Raw genomic sequence first — 9,556 nt, 5'->3', positions numbered from 1 at the left:
ATTTCTGTAACTAATATACTATTTTCCCACTTAGAGTTAATTTTTTTTTATAGTCATGTTGCTTAGCTCCATGAGCTAGTTTTTCCCCAAGACTTACTAGTTTTTTTGTGTGTTTTGGTTTGTTTGTTTGTTTGTTTGTTTGTTTGTTTTTGGAAGATTTTCTTCTGAATTGCCTTGGAATATTACCACCATTCCCCACTGTTCTTTTGTTTAGCTAAACACATGCCTTTGCATTTATAACATTTTGTAAATACTATTACTGTACCTTTCTAGTTACGTTCTTTTGAAGAAAGCAGGGGGAAAAAAAATTATCCCTCCTAGGTTGAATTAAGAGGACACAGGCTTCTTTTTCCTTTTTTAAAAAACTGTATTTTGGCAGTTGAAAACAGGTGTTCGTTTGGTTCATTTACGATATGAGAAAGATCAATGTGCATTTGAAACTCCCCTTTCTTCAGAGCAGAAAATTGTGAGCGTTGAGCAAAACAGAAAACAGAGCCCTTTTCTAAATTTAGCAGTGTCATATGACCCTACTCGTCTTTGTACTCAGAGCATTAAGGTATTAGCCACATTGCTTCATGGGTGCCGCGAATAATTACTCTAGGAAAAGAGGAGCATGACCAACCAGCACAGAGATAAGTGTTGGGCTTCTGTCTGTCCTTTTTGATCTAAGGAAATAGACTTTTTAGAATGCTGTTGGGACGTCCCACATGACAACTTGTCATTTGGGTAAACTTTCCCACTGCACACAGAAAAACATTTCTTCCATCTCTTTGGTTTTATTTTTATACATCTTTTCAGAGCAGCCCATGTTTCAATGCTTTTCACATAGATTTTTTTTTTTTTTTTTTTCCGTTTGTTCCTTTAACTGCGAGATCTCAGACGGAGGCGAATTCACTTTTGTCGTCATGACCCCTCGTGCCGACATTAGATAGCTTTCAGGAGATCGGTAATTAATCTCTGAATGTGGTGTTCTGTTTGTTTTACTTTTAAAGGATTGTTTAGAGGGCAATTGGGACATGGATCCTTACAGCTTTTATTTATTTATTTGTGTGTTTAAAAAAAAAATTTTTTTTTTAAGAGCATTTCAAGTTTACTGCAGTTCTGGAACTTTCTTTTTTTTATTTCAAGTTTTCACTTGAATTCTAGCAAAGACTGGAACTTTCAGTTAAGGATGAAGTTGGGAATGAGTGTCTCGAGAGCTATCACTGCCTTCAGACGTGTTTATCTACAAACTAAAATTCTTAAAATGCCATTTCTGGTTTGCAGAAGGTGGACCTTTCTAACCAAGCGAAGGTTTGCAAAGCCCTGGTTAGGAAGGAAGACTTGCTTCTACAGCCGTGGGGGCAGGGAGGAACTGATCCATGTGAGAATTGAGTAAAGGCCTAGCCCAGCTTTGGGGGAAAAGCAGTGGCTCTCTCACGGTATCAGCCTCTAGAAGGGGGAAATTTTTTACCCTCTGGGCCCGCAGGAGGCAAGGAGGAGGAGGAAGTAACGAGGATTGTCCCATACTTGAAGGAAGCAGAGGCCTCAGCTGATTGCTAAAAATTCAAATAAAAAGAAAAAATGTATCTCAGGCATATAGAAAGCTGTGGACCAGAATTGAGAATTTGGTTTTGGGATTCTGGTGTTTCTACCTGGAAACTTGTCACCCTGTTTCCTTAAGCAGCCTTTAAATATGTTAAATAATGATGCCCACTGATCAGTTTTACATGTCCTTTATAAAATCCATTTTCTCATATATCTTTCACTATATAGTGATTTTTTTAACACTCAGAATGTATTGAGATTGTCATATAGGTTTTTTTTTTAAGATTTTATTTATTTATTTGATAGACAGATCACAAGTAGGCAGAGGAGCAGGCAGAGAGAGAGAAGGGAGGAAGCAGGCTCCCTGCTGAGCAGAGAGCCTGATATGGGGCTTGATCCCAGGACCCCGAGATCATGACCTGAGCTGAAGACAGAGGCTTTAACCCACTGAACCACCCAGATGCCCTGATTATCATATAGTTTAAGCTATTTTTTAAACTATTCCTGACAACCCAAAGTCTCTCAATTTAAAAAATATATATATTCTTTCTTTTTTTTTTTTTTCTTCATAATCTCTATGCCCAAGGTGGGGCTTGAACTTACCACCACCCCAAGATCCAGAGTCCCAGAAGCTACCAATGGAGCCAGCCGGAAGCGCCCTAAGTACCCCTCTTTTCAAAACCACCTCCTGAAGTTAGATTAAAAGTTGAGTTGGTCTCTGTGACCTTTACTTGTCTTAAAACAAAAATAAAATTAAACAAACTGCTGTTTTGGAATGTCCCTTGCAAACTGATAAATTATAACTTTATCAGCTTCCCCAGAGGCCTTCAGAACGAAAGGATAAAAAAAAAAAAAAAAGTTCAGCTCTGTTCATTTGCTCTGTAAATTCATCCTAAAAGGTAGCATTCCTGGCTGTGTATTCTGTTCACAGGGCAGTAGACACACTTTCCTTTTCAACTGGCTGAGGCTCCTCGGTGCGAGGGAAGTCGGGGCAGTGGGCAAGCAAGCTTGGCCCAGGAAAGGCCCAGGGGCAGGGCTAACTCCCTCGGGAGCAGAGCTGATGGCTGCTGCTGGGGGCCTGGAGTGATCCAGAGCTCAGTCCCAAAATTCAGGAAGCAGTTGATCCATTCCCAAGAGTTGTCTTCCAGAAAACTCCTGCTTCTAAATATGGAAGCTTCCTTTGTTTCTCCCTGCTTGCTTGTGCACACACCATTTTCCAGTCTGTGACCGACTGCTCCTCTCTCTCCCTGCCTCTCCCTTTCCGTCTCTTAATAATCCAGAGTACTTGAAAGCCCATGAATGCTCAAGAGGGTTTTGTACCTTATAAAATGTCTAGCATGTCAAGAAGGGAAGAGTTCCTCCAGTGACATTATCTATGGATATTTTCTGCCTCTTTTTAAAAATCTCCCTGAGTCCTACTCCTCACTACAAGTCTGATTAATTTCTGGGATCACAAGTTTACTCAGGAACCACACTCCACTGGCAGTGAACTACCTTTAGGAGATGAATTCACTAAAATTCACTGTTTGGCTCCTCGGATTGGCCCCTGCTGCAGCGTTTTCCCTTCTAATAATATCTAGATCTTTCTACCTTTGCACTACAGGAATGAGGTGGGTTTTTAAAAGACTCACTCTTTTCCCTTATTTCTCTAATCATTTTCATTTTATCTCAAAAATGGAGAATTACAAATCTCCAGAAACATCTGGCTTTCCTTTTCTTCTTATATAGTTAATAGGTCAGAAAACCCACGGGGAGTAGTAGGAAGTGGATACATTAGACACACATTTTAACAATTCTGTCACATGCAAATCATTGTAGAACTTTTCACTGAAGTGTTATATTTTCATGTATATATAATGTATATTGATGTGTGTTTATGGACATATAAATACTTAGGCTCAATGAAGTTATTGAGAGAGCCACCTAAAATCAAAATACTAAAACCACAGCACTTGAGAATTGGAAATCATACAATTTTGTTTATCCCGGTGCTTTAGTTATACGAAGGGAAATTTAGGCTGAGGAAAGCTGTTTCACTAGCCTTACAGTCTTTGGATTCTGGTTCTGACTTTGCCTTATCATTTTACACTGATTCCCTATGACCTTTTGTTTCCTCATCTGTAAAATGGGTGCATCGGGAGACACTCTCTTACACTATATATCGTGTCTGATTCTGCAAGCATAGGATTTGGATCACATAGAAGAGGTCATCCAGGACTCCCTGTTACTAGTCAGTCTTCCTCTTCCCCCGTGGCTCAACTTAATTTGGCCGTGGACAGGCATTAGCCCCCCTTCACTAAAGGGTTGGGTTCTGGCAGCTGGAGTTTCCTGCCTGTTTGGGTTTGTATATTTTCGCCAGCCTTTGACTCAGGAACGTCCAATTCAAGTCGATTCCCTCAGTGCAAGTGGCAGCAGATACTAGAATATCCAGAATTGTCAGAATCTTGTTTCCTGCTTCACCCGGCCTCCCTGTCTCTGTCTTGCATGGCTCTCAGCTTTGCCAGAACTGGCCTGTTGTACTTTGGGGATTCCTTGCACCACTCATCATTTCAAGCTGAACATGAAGGATTTATCCAGCAAGAGTTAATAAAATTGACTGTGGTCTCTGAAGAAGGGATAGTTTGTCAAAGCTCTATCTTCAAACTAATTGAATATATTTCTCATGAATTGTGATGAATGCCAGGTAATTTCAGAGGATGGCTTTTGCTAATTAATAAATCAATCACCTTGACTCATTTTGGCAGACTAAACTTTAAAAGTTCACTGCTGCCTTGTTCAAAACCAGGATCCCATCCGTACCTAGTTTAGTGGTTTAATGTAATTCTTAAGAAAGCAAGCAGATTGAGCAATACTTTAATTCAGAAACAAGTTGCTCAATGTGTGTCCGCGGAAAATAACAAGCCTGAGAAGGGGAAACTATAAAACACAGGCAGGCCGCTAATGTATTCCTGCTTCTTGATTGATTTCACATTTACAACAAAGCTCGCATTATTATAAAGGATTTGGAAAGGTCAGCTGGAAGCATCTTTCTACCCATAGAAGGATTTCTGAAGGAGCTGAAAGCACCAAATTAACTTAAAACAACAAAATAAAGAGAAAACTTTATCTGAGTTATTGTAACACGTCTGGCTTTCAAACTCTACAGAACTTACAAAACAAATGCAGGTGAATTGTTATTTTTTTTTTTTTCCCCTGCTCGCAGGAAAGTTTATTTAAAAAGGCACTGGAGTTATGGTTGCAAGAAAGGAAAATGGTTGGTGTTTTTCTTATCACATCAAAGGGGACGTACACGCCCTTTAACAGAAAGCAATTAGGGGCTGTTCAAAGCCAGAGCGAGCCTCCCTGCCGCTAATGGCAGTTGGTTCTGAAGCAGGTAATACACCCACCTAGAACCTTTCAGGGGAAAAAGAGAGAAACAGAGACAGAGAGGGAGAGAAAAGGAAACAGTTAATTCCATCAACCCATTCATTAAACTCAAATGACATTCGCAGGGTCTCTTCTGTTTTCTGTTTCTAGGATATTGAAAAAATTTCTCATGGAGGAACGGGTATTCCGTGAATGTCTTTTTATTCAGAAGAGAAAGGCCTGCATCCCAGGCTTGCAGGAGTTCACAACCCCACAGGAGGCTCCGAGAACTGTGATTCTGCCCTTCCAGGATATTCCCTGAAGTAGACGTCGGTGATCCTGGGCCCAGGACCCCACAAACTTTTTCTGCCCCGTGTCTCTGGGTGGGGATAGGACGCCAGGGGTGAGAGGGCGTGAACAGCTTCCCGAGGTGGGACAGGGAAAGGGACAGGGATGAGAGGAGCTTAGAAGGATCCAGAGCCTCAAGAACATTGCTCCACACCTTCCCCCAATAGCTCGCCTTTGGAATGCAAATACAGCGTTCTGGGTGGATTAACTTTTTTTTTTTTTTTTTTTTTTTTTTGGCGAGGGGTGGGGGAAAGAGACAAGGAAAAGAACGAGGAAAAAGGATTTTTCTTTTAATTAAGAGGAGGCGGAGATAGAGTCATCACAACCATGAGGACTGTTAAGAATGTTTCTGAAGTTCCAGATCTGGGCTAAGGGAGCGCTTTCTATTCTTAGTCCCTCCACTTCCGGTTAGGTAAACCTCCTCAACCGACACTCCCTCAGTTTCCTAAAATCCTTTAGTCATCTTTCCTGAGGGCAGCACCCACTCTTGCTAAGGGCCGTCTTTGTAAGGCAGGGGCAGGACCCAGGGTGAAATTGCAAGGTTCCCAGTTAAAAAAGGGGTTAGGGAAGAACTCACTGGATTCCTGTAGAGTATGATGTTCAGGTTTTCATATCCTCAACAGTCATAGTCCTCTTTAAACGGGATCCCCATTCAGCGACTCACAGCTGTGTGACCTTGGGCAACCCTCCGCACCTCAGTATCACCATCCATAAAATGGGTATAATGATGGTATCAAGCCCTACGCGTCATTGTGAGAAGCCCATACACTAATACATATAATAAATAAAGGCTGGCCATTGTTTTTGTGCTTATTTTCAGGTGATTTGTGAAGAAACTGCCAAGAGTGCTCATGTAGTGACCCTCTTCAGCCTAGAAATGGATTAATTAGTATGGGTCTAGAAATATATTAAAAATCAGTGATCCTTGAAAAAATTGATCTCACCCTTATCATGACTTACCCACGACAGGAACTTCTAACACCTTGATGTTATTTCTATATATGAAATTCTATTTTTTAAATTTTTATTATTTTTTTCTCTTTTTAAAAAGATTTTATTTATTTATTTGTCATAGGGTGAGAGAGAGAGCGTGCACAGCAGGGAGAGCAGCAGGCAGAGGGAGAAGCAGGTTTGCCAGGGAGCTGACTGCAGGATTCGATCCCAGAGCCCTGGGATCATGATCTGAGCCAAAGGCAGATGCTTAACCGACTGCTACCTAGGCGTCCCTCTTACACCCATCTTGTCTCCCCAGGATATTGTTATTCCAGGAGAAAAGTAACAGTGTTTCCCCTGCTTCCCCCCCACCCCCAATTTTCCTACAGTGAGCATTTAACATACAGTACCTCAAACAAGCAGGTAAGGAAAAGTAATACTTTCAGGTGTAAACAAAATGCCTGACGAGGCTAATTTTGGTAGTCCATTTTCTCCCCCTAGACAAGGTAGATTTTCAAGCCAAATGGTACATAATAGTGTCTAGGAAGGTAAAAGTCTGCTCTCTCTGTGGAATTACAGTTGTTTTCATTCTTGAGGTGGTTGTTGTTTGAGAAGACCCAGGGATTGATACTGGGTAGTGGTGGTTGTTTTTGGTTGTTTTTGATGTATGTCAAAATTTTCTGCTTTTCGGTTTGCTAAATTCCTTCTTCTATTTACGTTGGTCGATAACATCCACATTTATATCAAGGGAAGGTATACTGAGACTCGCCCTTGGGGTGGAAACCAGAGGGCTAAAACTTAAGAAAGAAAAATGCACTTAGCAGATGACTTCACCCCTAACAGAAACGAAGGGTTTTTTTTTGGGGGGGGGGTAGGTAGGAGGAGGAGGAGAGCGGGTTGTTTGGCCTTAAGATTTTACATTTTTTACAATAAGAATATATTCAGGTATACCTTGAAGAATGAAAAATGCAAAGAAAACACTCCAAGACTCCCTAAGCATCTGCGGTGGGGTGGGCTCACCAGCCCGGGGGCCAGAGGACAGGAAGCAGGGAGGGGGCTGAGCGGGGCGGTGGGAGGGACCAGGGCCGCTCGGCTGCTCTCAGGGGTCGCCCAGTTCTCTGCCGTTTGGTCTCCCCTGCCCACGAATTTCACCCAAGTGTGCCCGGACCTGCACCTCGCCACACGCTGCAGGGGCCACGACAACTGTGTAAAGGTTGGGGAGCACAGCCTGGCTGGAGGGAGGAAGGAGAGAGATAGGGAGGGAGGGAGACGTGGGGGCGGGAGGGGGAGAGAGAGAGAGAGAGAGAGAGAGAGAGAGGTGTCACGTGATTTTCTGGAACGCAGACCAGCTTCTTTACTTTGATTCTCTAGCAAACGCGCTATCTCCAAACTGCGTGGAGCGCGCGGAAAGAGTAAAGTCACGTTCCACTGGAAAGGGTCACTTCTTCGGTTCACAGGAACTTCTTCTTTGATCTCCCTCATTGCTCTGAAGATTTACTCCTCTTTCAAATCAAATAATTTGTTTCTCATTCTGAGAAAAGCTTTCTAGATGTGGCTTCCCTTCTGAAAGAGCGACTTTGAAGTCTTCCTGGGGCACATCCTTCCTTAAAGGGATATGGAACCAGGAGACAGGCCTGCGGGGAGCTGGTTTTGGTTTTTTTTTTTTTTTTTTTAAAGTCACTTTCCGCATACCCTGTCTTTCCATTGAACAGTCTTGAACTGAAACCTGCCGGCTGCCAAGGAGACCATTCCAAATGCGGCTCCCCCCACCCTGGGGCTGGAACAGCCCTGCTCCCCAGGAGAGCCCCCAAACTTCTCCCTTTGGACCCAGGAGCCTGGTGGAGGTAAAGGTGAGGGAGCGGAGAGGAAGCTGTGTTTTTCATTTTTGAGTAAAGCCACTTCCGTGGGAGGGCTCTTGGCTCTGAGTTAGCCAGGATTGCCAAATGCCTTTAGGTCTTGTCTCCCAGGACTTCAGGGTAGGGACCGCTGAAATCAGGGTTGTCTGTTTCCTGGGATGGTTCGATTTCAGGCTCCTGGGCTGGGGAGTGTCTGTTACCTGGGTCGGGCGTTGGAGCAGCTCGGTGGGCTGGGCCAGGCCGAGCACCTGCCCCAGGGTGGCCCAACACGCCCACGACAAATTCAGGCCTCTCAAGTACGAAATGAGATGTGTGCACACACAGTGACCTTTAATTGTGTCTTAGAAACTCATGTCAGATCAACATGTGGTTTCACTTACTCAGGAGAGGTGATTACATTTCAAGCTGTTTTGTGTTAGTTTTCGGCATTTAAATAAAGCATTTTCTCTGTCATATATTTGATGTGGCTCAGAGAAGCTTGCTTCTTTTTTTATTTTTTTTTCTTTCTTCCCCCCATAGATTTTGTTGTTTGATTAGTTCTTTTTGTCAAGTGAGATCAAAGATGGCTTTCCTTTCTTTAGGAGAGAGCTTTCTTAAATCAACAGAATGAATTCCATGGTAAAGAGAGATTTTATTTAAAAGATTTTGAAAAGGGAAAAGATTTCAGTGGGAGTAAAGAAACGATGGTTTTATGTCTGCATTATATTTATCTGTCAGAGAGTTCGATGAAAGCAGATACTAGGAGGGCCTGCCTAGCTTCATCCGTAGAGCATGTGACTCTTGAACTCGAAGTCGTGAGTTCGAGCCCCACCTTGGCTCTAGAGATTACTTAAGAAATTAAAAAAAAAAAAAAAAAGAAAAAGGAAGTAAATACTGTGGGATGCTGAACTTTGGATTCAGTATAGAAAGGCTTTTGCAGTCTTAGCTGGGATATTCTAGGAAATATCCACTTTACATTTTGTGATCTGGGAATATCGGGGAGCTACCTATCTCCACTCCTGACTTTGCCATCAAGTCCCTGCTGGCCTGCGGGCTTTTGCTCATGCTGTTGTAGCCACCTGGAATGTTCTTTCCATGCCTCTGCGAGACACTCCTTCCTATATTTCGAGAGGAAACCGGACAGTTTCCAGAAAACACATGTGTTGTATTTACTTCTACTAAGGACCAACCATGTTATATTGAAGTGATGTGTTTACTTGTGGACCTGCCACTTCTTTGGGGCACGAAATGTGTTCCTCACCCTTTAAAAAATATATATATATATATTTATTTGAATGAGAGAGAGAGAGAGAGAAAGCGAGCAGAGGGAGGAACAGAGGGGGACGGACAAACAGACCCTGTGCTGAGTGCGGAGCCCAATGTAGGACCTGATCCCAGGACCCTGAGATCATGACTGGAGCCAAAACCAAGCGTCGGATGCTCAGCTGACCGGGCCCCCTGGGACCTCCATGTTCTTCACCTTTGTTCCTCTCTCCTCCCTGTGCTCGTTGGAACTCAACACATTCTGTCCATCTGAATGGAACAGAGACAGAATTGTGGTCAGCATT

The 9,556-nt window shown here is 43.0% G+C and overlaps 1 long non-coding RNA gene across 1 annotated transcript; it reads left to right on the top strand.

The window, feature by feature from the left end:
• The first annotated feature begins 582 nt into the window (after positions 1 to 582).
• LOC116594792 lies at positions 583 to 9,300 on the top strand. The gene is made up of 3 exons (XR_004287414.1): positions 583 to 946; positions 5,044 to 5,164; positions 7,866 to 9,300. It is a non-coding gene; the product is annotated as an uncharacterized LOC116594792 (long non-coding RNA).
• The last annotated feature ends 256 nt before the right edge of the window (positions 9,301 to 9,556 follow it).

Source organism: Mustela erminea, chromosome 7 (genome assembly GCF_009829155.1).
Source record: "Mustela erminea isolate mMusErm1 chromosome 7, mMusErm1.Pri, whole genome shotgun sequence".
In the NCBI taxonomy this organism is placed as follows: Eukaryota; Metazoa; Chordata; class Mammalia; order Carnivora; family Mustelidae; genus Mustela; species Mustela erminea.
The sequence above is the reverse complement of the archived record's forward strand: the minus strand, read 5'-3'. Positions and strand labels throughout refer to the sequence as shown.